Genomic DNA, 16983 nt, shown 5'->3' with positions numbered 1-16983 from the left:
AAAAGGAATTTAGGGCAAAAATCTAGAAAACTTGAGAGTACCAAATTTTATATTATAGTTTGTGAATTTACTTGACTTGCGTACATTTTAAAACACATGCTGCTTATGCGCTATATTTTATATTTCAGCATAATGCAAGACAGCGCGCAAACACTTGTACTAGCACATTGGAGCTGCTGTGTACAATCAATTCCTCACGGCCCTCTAGCAGCTGGGCTGCCTTTATATCCTGCTTGTCTATCTGACAGAGATTGTTTTAGTAAACAAAAGCTAGCATGCAGTGTATATCCGTATTATGAGGTTCCAGGTCAGCCTGCCAGCACTACAGCTGGCGGGCTGTTGAGGAGGTACACAACTCTGTTCACAGAGGTGAAGGTGATATGGTGGCGGGCTGTTGAGGAGGTACACAACTCTGTTCACAGAGGTGAAGGTGATATGGTGGCGGGGCTGTTGAGGAGGTACACAACTCTGTTCACAGAGGTGAAGGTGATATGGTGGCCGAGATCAGCACTTGCAGAGGAGTAGTTTGGTAATAACTTCTGAAGGCAGTGAGAGTTTAGCAAACTCATAATGTTATAACAAGCAGGTCTACCTGTCTTTATTACAACAGCGGAAGGCATCCGTAGTTCGAAACATGATGTTGGAGTTACTTCTTCTTGATAGGAGCCGGTAACTCCACTAAATACAAGAAAAATGAAATATCTTTTGCAATACACTTTTATACCCTTTAGACGCAGCTTATCTTTGCAGTCAAATCTATTACATTATATTTGTGTATGCATAGACATAGACACATAGACACAATGATATCTATTGATCCAAATGTTAACGCATAGTCCTAGTGATCTATAACGTGCCTACTTCCTCATTTCATGTTTGTCAGAGATTGGGCATGCACTCTTATGCTGATATCTGATTTTGATACTTTTTGACACGCCTTGCTAGTCACCGCCCTTCTAATACAATTTTTGTGGTAATTTATGAGTACATTTAATAGTTGTCACATTTTGTGCTAAGATAAATATTTTAAGCAGATGTAACTGCATACAGGCGATGATGAGGTTTTAGGCAGAGAGCCAACAGCGAGAGATACTAAATATGGCGAAATAGAAAAAAGCATAGAAATCTCCAGGGCATGATGAGGTAAGAAAAGATATGTATAGTCATAATGCTAAACCGGATTCTCAGTCAGTAGTAAACATCTAAGAATAGTTTGGCAAGAGAAGTGCAAATTATTGCACAAATATCGCGCCTACTTTTTAACTACTCTAATCAAATTTGGTTTCGAAACAATTCCAGCCTGTTTAAAATAATAGCTATTTGTTCCAACAAGTTTATGTAAGGAGCATTGCACAAAACCAGGGATTTGGCTAAAATATTTGTTGTTAGTATTGATGGATTTTGATGCTCCTGGGAGTTGTTTTCTCGTAGTAACTTTTTTACTCAAGTACCACTGAGAAAACAATAATTTTTAGCATCCACGATTTATCAAATTTGTATTAAACATTTTCGGTTGCAATTTATTTTAGAGTCAAATTTTTTTTAATAATTGACTTGGCAAGAAATTAGATTAGGCTATTCCATACAGTTCTAAAAAATCCCAGTTGATTCACGAGTCAGAAACTCACATCTAGAGACCACCAACTTCACCTACTTACTTTGTGGTTGTTATGAATTTTCCCACTGATACTGATGAGATGTGATAATTGGGTGCATAATGAATGAGATTAGTGCTGACCTGCTGACCTCAGAGATGTATAATAAAAATGAGGAAAACATGTGTCCTTTAAGCTTAGCGCTTCGGAGAACTTCATAATCTAATTTTATGACGAGAAAAGACATATTTGTTTGGTAATTATGAAATACGTATAGTTGATAAAAGCTGGGTCCATGTTAATAATAGAGAAGGCTGTTCTAGTGACCAGCAAAGACATATTCATGGCCTAAATTCATAGGTGCAACCACAGTTTGTACGCTGTACAATCTTGAATTGCCGAATATGATGAACGGAAATAGACAGCCAATAAAGATATAATCATAATTTCTTTTACTAGTAAAAATAAACTAACCAAACTCAGATAAAATGACTGCCATCTCAGATGGTAACATCCATACTGTTATTCCCACTTTATTAATAAACAACTCAAGAAATTACTGATAAAGAACTAAAATATCAGTTGCACTCACTAATAACATAGCATTTGATCTACCTCTTGGTTTGGCTCTATCTGAGTGCATCGAGTTAAGAATGAAAGAATGTTTATGATTTTAAGATTTTTGGCAACAGTTGTTATGGCTTACCTCTTACCAGTTGTCTTTGATTGCTGTCTATTATCAAAATAGCCTAGTACTTTCTATTTTTATAAATAAAGGTGATGCAAGTATTGCACAAATTAATGTGACCTCAAGCAGGCACTAAAGCTAGTATACTGGATTTCCAGTATGCCTAAAATACAACTTCGACCATTCACATAGATTGCGGCAGCATTGGCAGAAAATTATACCCTGTCTATATGAACATCATGTACATTCACCACATAACTAAAGTTGTTTGAAATATACTAGAAGTAACTATTTTATTGATGGCATTTGTCACCTCCTCCGAGTGTTTTAATGCTGTGCAAAGGACAAATCTTATAAATTCCATGATAATTTTTTCCCCTTTTTTTTGGTTTTACTATTGTTGTATGGCCTAATTTGAAAAACATTTCTATTTGTGAAATGAAATTATTGCCAATAAAGTACTATATATAATAGCTTTGGGTGTAGAGTACAAGGAATATTCAGCCTCTGTGAACACCTCTGATGTCTTTATTTGAATAATCTTAAAGTGCTGCCAGGAGCAGTAGTGGGTTTACTGCTGAAGAAGTCGTTACGGCACATGATCACCTTGTTTTGCTCTTATCAACGCAAGCGCTTAAAGTTGTATGAAGAGCAGGCTGTACGCCTGCTCTTTATCTGGTACAAGGTACAAGATACAACTTTATCTGGATAAGCAGGCTATATGTCTGCTTATCCAGATAAAAACCATCTTGTAGAGTTAACTAGTTTTTGCCTGCTTATCCAGATAAAAACCATCTTGTAGAGTTAACTAGTTTTTTCTAGTACCACTTACATTTAAAAACATTGAAATGCTTGCATTCATTGAAGTAGTGAAATAAATTCAAATTAGGTCATTACCCAGTAGTTGATATATTGGCTACCTTCATCTTGCCTGTTAACACTGTTGTCAGTCTTTATATATTGCCTACTTTCAACTTGTCTGTTAACACTGTTGTCAGTTTAGGTTATCAGAGTTTAGGTTATCAGAGTTTTGACTATCAGAGTTTAGACTATCAGAGTTTAGACTATCAGAGTTTTGACTATCAGAGTTTAGACTATCAGAGTTTAGACTATCAGAGTTTAGGTTATCAGAGTTTAGACTATCAGAGTTTAGACTATCAGAGTTTAGACTATCAGAGTAGCATCCTAAACAAATGCATCCTACCATGAAAAGTGGTGCTTTTGAACACTCCGCAACCTACCTCTACCAGGTGGTGACAGTTCAAACAAGGCTTCATGGTGATGCTTGTCAGTTTTAGTCGCTGATGATATAACTATCCAGTTAGTCAGGCATCGACGACAGAGACATGTAGAGGACAACTAAGGTTACCGATACAGGTAGTACTAAACAAATGCTTATTAGGCACTCCAATTCATGAAAAATATTTTTCTTATATTTAGTTTTGCGTACTCCTTCAGGGTATGTGCAGCGAATTCACAAGCACCCTGATCATCCTGGAATTGTTAGCTCAAAGCTACTAGAGCGGCGCAGTTTTTGACAAGCCAAATCATATTTTTGAGTAATAGTCATAATAGTCATAACTATGAGATTGTGTGTGTGGTGTACCACGCGAGGCGCGTGGCACGTGATGCGCGCGCGTGGTGCGTGACAAGAGGTGGCTGGTGGATGGCGGATGGTGTATGCTAGGTGTGTGCGGTGTGGTGTGCGTGTGTGGTGTATGTGGTTTGTGTGCATGTACCATAGTCACTGACCCCTAAATGTCAACAAACCCTATTAAACAATTCTCAATACATACATACTTACAGTTAATTACCAGCTCTTACTTCAAGGTCTGAGTAAGCCCAGCTGTCATGTGTTGCTGAAGCGCTGTCATCTCCACAATGAATGGGCTATGCAACTGATCTCAAATATTGTTTCACTTGAACCAACAAACAGGCTTATCATTGCTGGAGCATTTTTTTTAAAAGTATAATATGATAAAAAATTATGGTAAGGCAACTTTTTTTGGACAACTTGTTAGACCGCTTTTCTGCTTTTTAAATACATTTGGAACAAGCAAACTGTCAAAAAATTGAGTTTACCAGGTAAATACTCGTTTCCACACATTTTATGTAAAAACTCTAGAAAAACAGAAAAGCCACAAAATTAAAAACTATTAACTATTTTTTAGTACTGACAAAATTACAGAATCTTTATAGATTTATCATGCTACCAACCGGATAACCGTTTCAAAGCCCTCCACCGTTTTATTATTATTCTTAGCACGCAAGTCTGCCAAAGCGTTTTCACAAATATTGTAATTGTCAGTTAGTGTCTGTAGTCAGAAGTTGGTAACCCATAATAATGCAAATATTACAATTTGATCTGATCGCTATAGCAACCGTCATGCGTTTGTTTGCTAGATAACTCTGGAATTACACTCAGCAAATGACAACTAGGGACCGCAAATTGAATGGAACCACCATCGTTGAATAAATCAACAACCTTGCTTTTACTGTCTGCCAAATGTCAAGGTAAACAGGTTAAGCTACCTTTTTGGCACCTATAAACTGTCTCAAAAGAAATTTAAAATATACTGGTAATTTAGTTTAAAAAAACATTTTTTAATTATAACTTAATCTTGCCAGGTATGTGTATTAATTGCATCGCAAAACACATCTTTGCTTATCTTGTGTTTGTTGAGTCGAAGATACTTGCTTTTGGATTTGTTTTCGCTTCCAATTTTTGCTATGGTTTTTGTAGTCTCCATTTGTCTTGACTCACTGGTTCAGGTATCTTGAACTAGATCTTTTTTATAAGCATAAAAATACTCTCTGGCTTCTCTCTCTTTCTCTCTCTCTCTCTCTCTCTCTCTCTCTCTCTCTCTCTCTCTTTCTCCCTCTCTCTCTCTCTCTCTTTCTCCCTCTCTCCCTCTCTCCCTCTCCCCCCCTCTCTCTCTCTCTCTCTCTCTCTCTGTCTCAGAAAACTGCTAAACCATTAGCACAATCTTTTTTGGAAAAAACTTTTGGCTTCTCTTACGCATTTCAAAGTAAACATGATTGCAGTCTTCCACTAGTTCTTTAAGAGCGCATGGCAAGTATGCGGTTGCTTAGTACCAGAGTACTTAAAACAGGTACACACTTGGTTACTAACATCTATCTGCTGTAGAAAGGCTTTTAGGAGTGTAAATCTGTTTACAACTATGTTAGCAAGCAGCAATTTACTATTAACCTAGCTAAGTATGACAGACCTTCATTTGCTCTTTAGCCTCACCGCTAATTAGGACAGGTCTGCAGTAGTGTTTTATTAATACAGCTAATTAGGACAGGTCTGCAGTTGTGTTTTATTAATATAGCGAAGTAGGACAGGTCTGCAGTTGTGTTTTATTAATATAGCTAATTAGGACAGGTCTGCAGTAGTGTTTTATTAATATATCTAATTATGACAGGTCTGCAGTATTGTTTTATTAATATAGCTAATTAGGACAGGTCTGCATTAGTGTTTTATTAATATAGCTAATTATGACAGGTCTGCAGAAGTGTTTTATTAATATAGCGAAGTAGGACAGGTCTGCAGTAGTGTTTTATTAATATAGCTAATTAGGACAGGTCTGCAGTAGTGTTTTATTAATATAGCTAATTATGACAGGTCTGCAGAAGTGTTTTATTAATATAGCTAATTATGACAGGTCTGCAGAAGTGTTTTATTAATATAGCGAAGTAGGACAGGTCTGCAGTTGTGTTTTATTAATATAGCGAAGTAGGACAGGTCTGCAGTAGTTTTTATTGTTATAGAAATGTATGACAGGTCTGCAGTAGTATACTATTAATTATCCTAGCAATGTTTAGTGACAGCATTATGAAGAATGCTGCTGCCCTTACAATGTGTGAGGGAGGGGCATGCTGTAGATTTTGTACCCTCTTAGGTGAGTATGAGAGGTCTGCAGTTGTATGCTGGTATCCTAGCAATCTATGACAGGCCTGCAGAAGTTCAAAATATTTGTTGTTTTATTTCAACAATTCCCAGCAGGCCTGTGGGCTCTGTCAAACCAACTTTCTTATGCCAATCATTCAATGTCTGGTAAACCCTGGAAAAAGTGCTGAAATTTTTCATACCAACAGATGTTTCAGCAGGTGTTTGGGTCACTGCTTTACATCTTCACCAATGTGGCCAGGCGCGTCTCAGTTTAGACATAGTCTTGTTTGTATTCTCTTAAATAAGGTGTTTATGTTATATTGCCCGCCTCTTGCTTATTCAAACAGTCATAAATGTCTAACGGAATGTCCAAACTCTTCCCTTATCATCAGATACTCATATATATTCACTTTAGTAACAATCTTTGGCTATTTAACACTTCCTTGTATGAGTAGACTGTGTACTAAGTTATTATTATTATTATGTAGGCTATTAACACTGTCCCTTATGAGTAGACTGTGTACCAAGTTATTATTATTATTATGTAGGCTATTAACACTGCCTTGTATGAGTAGACTGTGTACCAAGTTATTATTTTTATTATGTAGGTTATTAACACTGTCCCTTATGAGTAGACTGTGTACCAAGTTATTATTATTGTAAAAGTTTTTCTTCACAATCGTGTGGTGGTAGGTGACTGGTTTTAGTCCGTGTTGAGTCCGGGCCTTAACAAAAGGCCAAAGGATCCAACATCTTTCTTAATTCCACTAAGAGAGGACCTTCCTCAATATGTGAGCTGTTCCTAAGATGGCTGTCTTCTGTATAGTCTCAAAAGACATGTTCACTCCCACCTCGGCCAAGTATGCTATATGCCTCATTGATATTGTTTCGAGTGCACCAATTACTATTGGTATCATTTCGGTCTTCACCTTCCACAGTCTGTTTATCTCGAACCCAAGCTCTTTGTATTTAGCATTATTATTATTATCATTATTCTTGTTAATATTATTATTACTGTAAAAGTTTTTCTTCACAGTCGTGTGGTGGTAGGTGACTGTTTTAGTTTGTGTTGAGTCCGGGCCTTAACAAAAGGACAAAGGATCCAACATCTTCCTCAATTCCACTAAGAGAGGACCTTCCTCAATATGTGAGCCGTTTCTAAGATGGCTGTCTTCTGTATAGTCTCAAAAGACATGTTTTGAGACTATACAGAAGACATTAATAATTATACAGAGTAATAATAATAATTATTATTATTGTTATTATTATTATGTAGGCTATTGCCACTGCCCCTTATGAGTAGACTGTGTACCAAGATATAATATTATTATTATGTAGGCTATTGCCACTGCCCCTTATGAGTAGACCGTGTACCAAGCTCATGAGTTTATCTGATGTTGCAATACAGCTACAATACTAGTCTCAGTACGGCTGCTTAAAATAGTGGGTTTCTTTTTGTCTCCCGTCGGATTCAGCTTTAAATATTGGATGAGCCAAATAATGGCTGACACCTTTTTCTCTATGTATTATTCCTTCTATCTCGCAACTATAATCATTGTTTTATCTGGAAATTCCAGAGTCTTATTTATAAAAAAGGGAAAAGCAATCAGCAGCACTTTGCAACGCTTTTATACTTCATCACCTTACCACTTTGTGCATACGCAGTGATGATGCTACCTTGATTGTGCATACGCAGTGATGATGCTACCTTGATTGCGCATACGCAGTGATGATGCTACGTTGATCGTGCATACGCAGTGATGATGCTACCTTGATTGTGCATACGCAGTGATGATGCTACCTTGATTGTGCATACGCAGTGATGATGCTACCTAGATTGTGCATACGCAGTGATGATGCTACCTTGATTGTGCATACGCAGTGATGATGCTACCTTGATTGTGCATACGCAGTGATGATGCTACCTTGATTGTGCATACGCAGTGATGATGCTACCTTGATTGTGCATACGCAGTGATGATGCTACCTGAATTTTTACAATGTTTCTGAAAGTTTAACCATCCCTCACCTTTCAGAAGGCTTTTATCAAATATTCTCGTTAATGTTGAGCAGAAAACATAACGTCTGGTCTTTGATAGCTTCTCTAAATCCTTAATTTTCTCAGACTTCTCTCTTGTCTTGCGACATTTTAATCCGTGTTCTTGCAACCTTAACCCCTTCAGGGAGGCTTCTTACAACCTTAACTCCTTCAAAGGAGGCTCATTAGCATCCGCTGTACCTTTTTTCCCTTGCAGAGGCAGCAGATTGTTAAACACTAAAAACTCACCATTCACTGCTCTTGTCGCTCACTCACCTGACTCCATTTCCTTTCAAGGAAAGACAAACCTCGACTGATCATTTTCGAGTGCAGATTTTTTACCTCTAAACAAATATTTGCTTTTGGCATACAATATAATATAAGTTGACAGTATAGCTTTTATTGTCACAGATGTTCAGAGCATTACATCCTCACAAGTCTTAGCAAAAGTTAATACAAATTAAAAATAAACTTTAAAATAATGAAAATATTTAAAGTAAGTTTAACCCACGGCAAGTTTAAGTTGGGGCGAGTTTAAGTTGGGGCGAGTTTAAGTTGGGGCGAGTTTAAGTTGGGGCGAGTTGCTGTGTGTCTATATGATGAAACAACAATAAAAAATCTCCTTTCTTTGATTATTACCTTATTAGTTTATGTTTTTCGATTTTTACATTTAGGGCCTATTTACTTTTATATACTAAATTTGTTTTAGTTTTTATGCAATTGTTTGAAGTATTTATAATTGTTTAAAGGCTTTAGAATAAATTAAAAACAAAATATATTCTTTACTTATTATGACGGTTTCGGCATACAAATCAAATACCATAATGAATGTCAAAACTGAACTTTAGCCCTGAATATCTGAAGGAAGATTTCTCTGAAACGTTTTTTGAAGCATACGATGAAAAGATATTAAGTAGATACATACTGCAGCAATAGTTGATGAGAATTTCAGCTGCAAACAGATCTGCTCGGGCATTTGGTAGATTTTACAACAGAATTTGTAAAGAAATCCAAATACTTAAACGAGCACATTAATATGTCCCTTCTCATAAAATTCACATGTGGGTGACAGCGCGTGAAACCTGATCGAGACCAAAAAGTTTAACTGTTGCCAATATTCTCACAGGATTCTCGCAATGCTTGACAGATCCGAATTGTTGTAACAAATATTTAGCACAGATATGTCACTCGCGTCATGTTTGGTATTTGTCTATACACCTGCACTTTTTTGGTCTTTTTCAAACAATTAAAAATGAAAAAAAAGAGTGATTTAGTCTGAGAATAATTTAATGAATATTTAAGCGATAGCCCAACTGAAGATCAGAGCGGGTGGAAAGGAGGAACAACTCAAATATCACCTCTATATAATGTAAACGAATTTTAGGGACTCTCTGGACAGCTTTGTACTGATGAAACTAATTACTAGTTATCTGTATCCTTTTTCAAAATAACACAACAGTTCACTAAAACAGTTCACTAACAGGATAAATATGATATAACCTTTATTAGTGAGTCCATTAAATCATATACTAGCTTTGATGATTTATGTAAGCAGAGCATCATTGATGAGTTATTCATATCAGTCAATGATTATAAATACAGCATTGTATTGACCTGAGGCTAGGGTCATTCAAACACTTTGCAACCACTCCTCACATTCATTGTATTTACCTGGGGCTAGGGTCATTCAAACGCTTCATAACCACTCCTCACATTCATTGTATTGATCTGAGGCTAGGGTCATTCAAATGTCTCAATATTACTTACTGTATTGTTTATTACCTTTATTTAATGAGGCCTTAATTGGTATGCGATAGTCCCACATTCTACACTATTGCTACATATGTTGTTTTGTTGTAGGGTGCATTGTGTTGCCTATCATTTAATCATATTATAATGGACTAGTTTCTCTTGTTACATGTGCAAGAACACTGATAGAGTATAATATAATATGATATGCTTTGATATAATATACTTTATTAGGATATGACGTTAATATAATATACCATAATATTGATACTTTCCCTGATACACCAACATCAGATCAGCTGTACTATTGCACGGTGAAAATCATCAAAACAACTTCTCACTTAGTAATTACTTCATTGATTAAAAATCAAATTAGAAACTAAAAAAATAAACTTTTACCATTTACTGACCCCATTTGTGATAACACAGACATTTGTTTTTCACAGCCTGCAAACCACTAACTATTTATGAACATCATGATCGACTGTTGTAAATGCGAATGACTAGCAACCGTAATGAGCAGTCTTCCACTTAACTATAGGGTATCAACCCCGACCAAAGCAAAAGCTAACATCAATCTTCTAAAATTTTAATGCGAACACGGAGAAAATTGACTTTTAATTTCTACATATTCTACTCCCTTAAATTTTATGTATCATTTCTCTTTGACTGTATTTAGAAGCATCCTATTAGAAAAGTTGAGGCTTATGCATACCAGAGAAATAGCAAACTCATTGGTGAATCTTATGGCTTAGATGCTGCTGCTGTTTTCTGTGTTTGGAGTGCCTCATACCGAACCTGTCACTCTGTCATTATCAGGCAGCTGATAGTAGAGAGAGAGAGAGAGAGAGGGAGAGAGGGAGAGAGGGAGAGAGGGAGAGAGGGAGAGAGAGAGAGAGGGAGAGAGAGAGAGAGGGAGAGAGGGAGAGAGGGAGAGAGGGAGAGAGGGAGAGAGGGAGAGAGGGAGAGAGGGAGAGAGGGAGAGGGGAGAGAGGGAGAGAAGGAGAGGGGGAGAGGGGGAGAGAGGGAGAGGGAGAGAGGGGGAGAGGAGGGAGAGGGGGAGGGAGAGAGAGAGAGTAAGAGGGGGAGAGGGGGAGAGGGAGAGAGGGAGAGAGGGAGAGAGGGAGAGAGGGAGAGAGGGAGAGAGGGAGAGAGGGAGAGGGGGAGAGGGGGGAGAGGGGGAAAGAGAGAGAGGGAGAGAGGGAGAGAGAGGGAGAGACAGGGAGAAAGGAGACAGAGAGAGAGAGAGAGTGTTAAAATGAAACCTCAAACATCCTGGTAGAAGGTAGAAAGAAGTTCGACTTACTATCAAACCAGGTTACTCTAAAATCATACAATCCAGTCAAAACAAAAGTTGTTTCAAGAACACAATATTTCAAACAAATGCAATGAATTATTAATATATATTACATGAGTCATAATAAAATTGATTTGTATAGATGTCAAGGGCAAAAGACCATACCGCGTTCGCTGTGATTTGCGAAAAAATTATTGCAAGGCTGATACAAGTACTAGATCCCTATTTTGCCTTCAGTTTGTTTTAACTTTTAATATCACAATAAAACGTAATATAATTATATGCATAGCTCTTACAATCGCCGACAACCGGATATACACAGATCTGTGTGGGTAATGATTCATCAGTCTGAGAATATTGTGACATCTCACTACTGGTAAAGTTTGACTCCTCGAATTAGAATAAATGTTCGAATAGCAAATGCCAGCCCGACATATCAGATGAATCCTTTTATTTTTCTACAGCTTCCTGTTGTTCACTAACAAAGTAAATGGTAAGCTTGAACCTCAAGCTTGTTATTCTTGCTGTGTTGTTTAATCTTTGACCGTAATACATGAATCATTTGCTAATACACCAATATGTATGTTTAAAACAAAGCATTGGCAATTTGTCATTCCGTTATGCAGCGCCTAGTTTAAAATCACAACAAGCTTTTGGCACATACAAGAGTAAACAATGGCACCTGCAAGCACCTGCGGGCACTTGTAAAACCCTCTAGTCTCACAACTGGTTGATTGATGAGGTGGGTGAAAAATGAACAGCAGTTAAGAAGGTCACTATGTCTTCACCGGGAAGACTTAACTGACTTATTAAACTGGCAAAAAAAAGCTGATCGGTTAGACGGCGAGATGAGATCCTTATTCACTCTAGATATAATCTAATTTGATATTTGATATTTGCACTAGATCACTGACTGATCTCTTATGAAGGTGATGAAATATCTCATCTCTTCTACTGAGAAATTATCTCATCTACTGTGTTTATAGTTTTCCCCGAGTCTTCATTTCCTTTTGGCTTTGCTTGGATTCCTGTTAGGTCAGCTGTTCAACTCTACCCTGATGTACAATAGAAGGAAGTAAGCGCTCTACCGCAAAGACAGCAAAGACGGCAAAGGTAGCAAGAGTTACATAAACATAGACAATAGTGGGTTCAGACCCCTTGATTAAACCAACAAAATATGTTAAAATGCAAATAATCAAGGCATTTGTCAAAAGTGTGTTCAAGTATGTTTAAGTTGAAATATACTGCGTGGTTTGTTGCTAGCAATATTTGAATTCAGTTTATTTACATACATTGAAGAAAAATAGTTACTAGAAATCTACAACACAAAATAAAACTTCTGACAACACAAAAAGATGAAATAGACACAAAGGCTGATAAGTTAAAGGAAGTTGTTGGCACAAATCCAACTATGCCATCAAATAAGCGCTAAAGGATTTTATTTTTTAACCCAAATAGATTAGAATGAGCTATCACTGTACTACAAAATCTCTTTTTGCGCCAAATCTTTTATGCAACTATGTAAACTAAATTATCTTCCTGGAAAGATGTATGGGTACTTGTAACACAGACGCATTCAGTGATGAATAAGTACAAATATACAAGTTTGTTTCTTGGAATAAATTGCAACAGTGGAGCCGTAGACGAGAATGCTGTTCGACAGGCAGATTTTGACACAAAGAATTAACTGACTCAGCTGAATAAATTACAATGCAATGTCATTGCTCAAATCATCCAATGAGGACACAGTTGCTTCTCTCATTATACTAATCCTGATTTTTGTCTTTACGCTTTGTTTTTGTTTTTTTTCTCTTGGCATCTAACGAAAACCATCATTTTGTTGATGGTCACCAATGCAAATACAAAGGTTATATATACTCTAGTAGAAGTGAATATTTAGTTTATCGTTGTTTTGTGCTTAGATTAAAGTTTTGTTTTATTGAATTCTGCTGTCTAACTTGAAATACTTTAATTTGTACTGAATTAGTATTTATTGCATGTAACTTAACAAAATCATGAATGACTCTATTCTGGTAAGTAAAAGTGGCAGAGGTAAAACTAGTTGACTTTATTCTGGTAAGTAAAGGCAGCAGAGGTAAAACTAGTTGACTCTGTTCTGGTAAGTAAAGGTGGCAGAGGTAAAACTAGTTGACTCTGTTCTGGTAAGTAAAGGTGGCAGAGGTAAAACCATGAATGACGCTATTTTGGTAAGTAAAGGTGGCAGAGGTAAAACTAATTGACTCTATTCTGGTAAGTAAAGGTGGCAGAGGTAAAACTAGTTGACTCTATTCTGATAAGTAAAGGTGGCAGAGGTAAAACTAATTGACTCTATTCTGGTAAGTAAAGGTGGCAGAGGTAAAACTAGTTGACTCTATTCTAGTAAGTAAAGGTGGCAGAGGTAAAACCATGAATGACGCTATTCTGGTAAGTAAAGGTGGCAGAGGTAAAACTAGTTGACTCTATTCTGGTAAGTAAAGGTGGCAGAGGTAAAACTAGTTGACTCTAATCTGGTAAGTAGAGGTGGCAGACGTAAAACCATGAATGACGCTATTCTGGTAAGTAAAGGTGGCAGAAGTAAAACTAATTGACTCTATTCTGGTAAGTAAAGGTGGCAGAGGTAAAACTAGTTGACTCTATTCTGGTAAGTAAAGGTGGCAGAGGTAAAACTAGTTGACTCTATTCTGGTAAGTAAAGGTGGCAGAGGTAAAACTAGTTGACTCTATTCTGGTAAGTAAAGGTGGCAGAGGTAAAACTAATTTAATGCAAAAACTATTGAGGTACGAGTATTCTGTTCACAGTTTGTCTGCCGTCTGTTTGTCTGCTGCAGGTTTGTCTGTTGAGATAAAAATAGTATATGGTTAAGTTCATGAATCAGAAGTAGAACCATAACTAAGCTATTGGATTATAAAATGTTCATCGAAAGGTTATAGAGGGTCAAGAGGTCACCATGATAAATAAGTAGACAGCAATTACGACCATAGGATTTTTCTGAAACATCGACAATTTATCTTGATAAAGACATGCTTCTTGTAACTGAAATCTTTTATTATTTTAAGACATATCTAGACAAAACTTTTAGTAAAACATGATTGTATCTCATATCTGGTAGCTAAACTTGAATATCTACCAATTTAGTAGCTGCTGCTCGTGCTGTCGATGCACTGCCTGAAATCAACATTGGTCTTCTCTATTTCTCGGCTGTACTATAATTTACTTTGAGGTTATTTCATGACATGGTCAGTAACAATTTGCTATCATCATATTCATTATTTATTTCAAATTTGTACATAAAAAGAGAGCAAACAACACCACAAGTCATTGATTAAAAGGATTCCTTAAAACAATTTTTTAAAAACATTTTTCTCCTCGAGTTCAGCCTATCTAACATCAGTCTTTGTATCAGGCAAGCATATTGTAGGGTTTTCACCGCTCGTCTTACAGAGGAAGAAATTAGCCGAGTGCCTACTTTGTTGCTAACACTACGCCAGGCATGGTCAGGTGATTTTTATCACCTGACCATGCCTTACCCTTCCAAAGCTCATTTTGCTACATTTCACATGTTGAGCGCTCTAACTAAACACAATTTACTTCCTAATCTCTAAGCAATATATATTTTTGTGTTAAAAATAACCAACTTCTGGTAAGCGAATGGCCAATGAAAATTATCACCAACTCACTTGACTCGTAGGTAAGGATACATTTGAAGTCTGTTAAGTATTACATGTAACTTTGTCCAAATGCAGACCTAAATCCTTAACAATAATGTTTGCACCAGCCAATATATTGTGAAACATTCAATTGTATTAATATTTCCAGATCAGATGACTATACAAATTAGAAAATTTTGTTTAAAAAGTTAAAAATGTACTAACACTCATATTGTGGCTGCCACAGAAAGTAGATTTGATGGTAAGTTTGAAGTTTAGTAGACAGAACATGCTATAGACATCAGATACAATGAATAGGAGGATTGCTGGTGAACATGGAGGCCGAAATTAATTTCGATATTTTATGAATTGCAAATTTTGTGCTAATATCATCTGCTTACGGCACAAAAAATGCTACATTGAGTTGATAGCATATGTATATGAGTTAAGACATGGTATGTTGAGCTGATAGCATATGTATATGAGTTAAGACATGGTATGTTGAGCTGATAGCATATGTATATGAGTTAAGGTATGGTATGTTGAGTTGATAGCATATGTATATGAGTTAAGACACGGTATGTTGAGTTGATAGCATATGTATATGAGTTAAGACATGGTATGTTGAGCTGATAGCATATGTATATGAGTTAAGACATGGTATGTTGAGTTCATAACATATGTATATGAGTTAAGACATGATATGTTTAGCTGATAGCATATGTATATGAGTTAAGACATGGTATGTTGAGCTGATAGCATATGTATATGAGTTAAGACATGGTATGTTGAGTTGATAGCATATGTATATGAGTTAAGACATGATATGTTGAGCTGATAGCATATGTATATGAGTTAAGGCATGGTAAGTTGAGTTGATAGCATATGTATATGAGTTAAGACATGGTATGTTGAGCTGATAGCATATGTATATGAGTTAAGACATGATATGTTGAGCTGATAGCATATGTATATGAGTTAAGACATGGTATGTTGAGTTGATAGCATATGTATATGAGTTAAGACATGGTATGTTGAGTTGATAGCATATGTATATGAGTTAAGACATGATATGTTGAGTTGATAGCATATGTATATAAGTTAAGACATGGTATGTTGAGTTGATAGCATATGTATATGAGTTAAGACATGGTATGTTGAGTTGATAGCATATGTATATGAGTTAAGACATGGTATGTTGAGTTGATAGCATATGTATATGAGTTAAGACAATGGTAAGTTGAGTTGATAGCATATGTATATGAGTTAAGACATGGTATGTTGAGTTGATAGCATATGTATATGAGTTAAGACATGGTATGTTGAGTTGATAGCATATGTATATGAGTTAAGACATGGTATGTTGAGTTGATAGCATATGTATATGAGTTAAGACATGGTATGTTGAGCATTTTCATGGCGTATGACCGTTTTTACAACTTTCTTAAATATGTATCTTTTCAAGTGAGGCTAAGTTTAAAATAAACTTCTGATTATATCAATTCTAAGGGTTATGACTAAAAATAGATCATCTCCTAAAATACTTCCTCATTGGCGAGTGTGTTACCTAGTTGAATTTGTTCTAAAATCCACTTTTAAAGCTGTTTTTACGGATTTTTTCAAGTTGGCAATATCTTACATGAACAGAATTGCGTCATGATGGGAAAAGGCAAAAGGTGTTTGCTTTCTGAATGGTCTGAGGATAGATCTCCTTAGAAATTTTATGAAAATTCAGGTTGCTGAAAGAATGAGCAATTTTAGTACTAATAAGGTCATGGCTCTTTTGTTCGGTTGGCTCAGAGCCAAGCTGTGGTTAAGCAATGATGCTGTCGCCGGCTGCTCACACCTTGATCAAGGCTAGTTAGAAGGGAAAATGGGCTTTCAATAAGAGTTTAAATGGAAAGGATCAACTGGAAAGAGCCAGTGTGAGTTGATTAAAGGTACTCACCTCTATTAAAATATGTTGCTATGGTCTCAGCTAACTGACCAGCATGCTGTTTGTTTGTTGTACTGCTCTCCTGAAAAACATTTGATGTAAGATCTGCAGAGTTCACAAGCGTTTCATAAACAAGCT

Source organism: Watersipora subatra, chromosome 9, assembly GCF_963576615.1.
Source record: "Watersipora subatra chromosome 9, tzWatSuba1.1, whole genome shotgun sequence".
NCBI lineage: Eukaryota > Metazoa > Bryozoa > Gymnolaemata > Cheilostomatida > Watersiporidae > Watersipora > Watersipora subatra.
Note: the sequence above shows the minus strand (reverse complement) of the source record.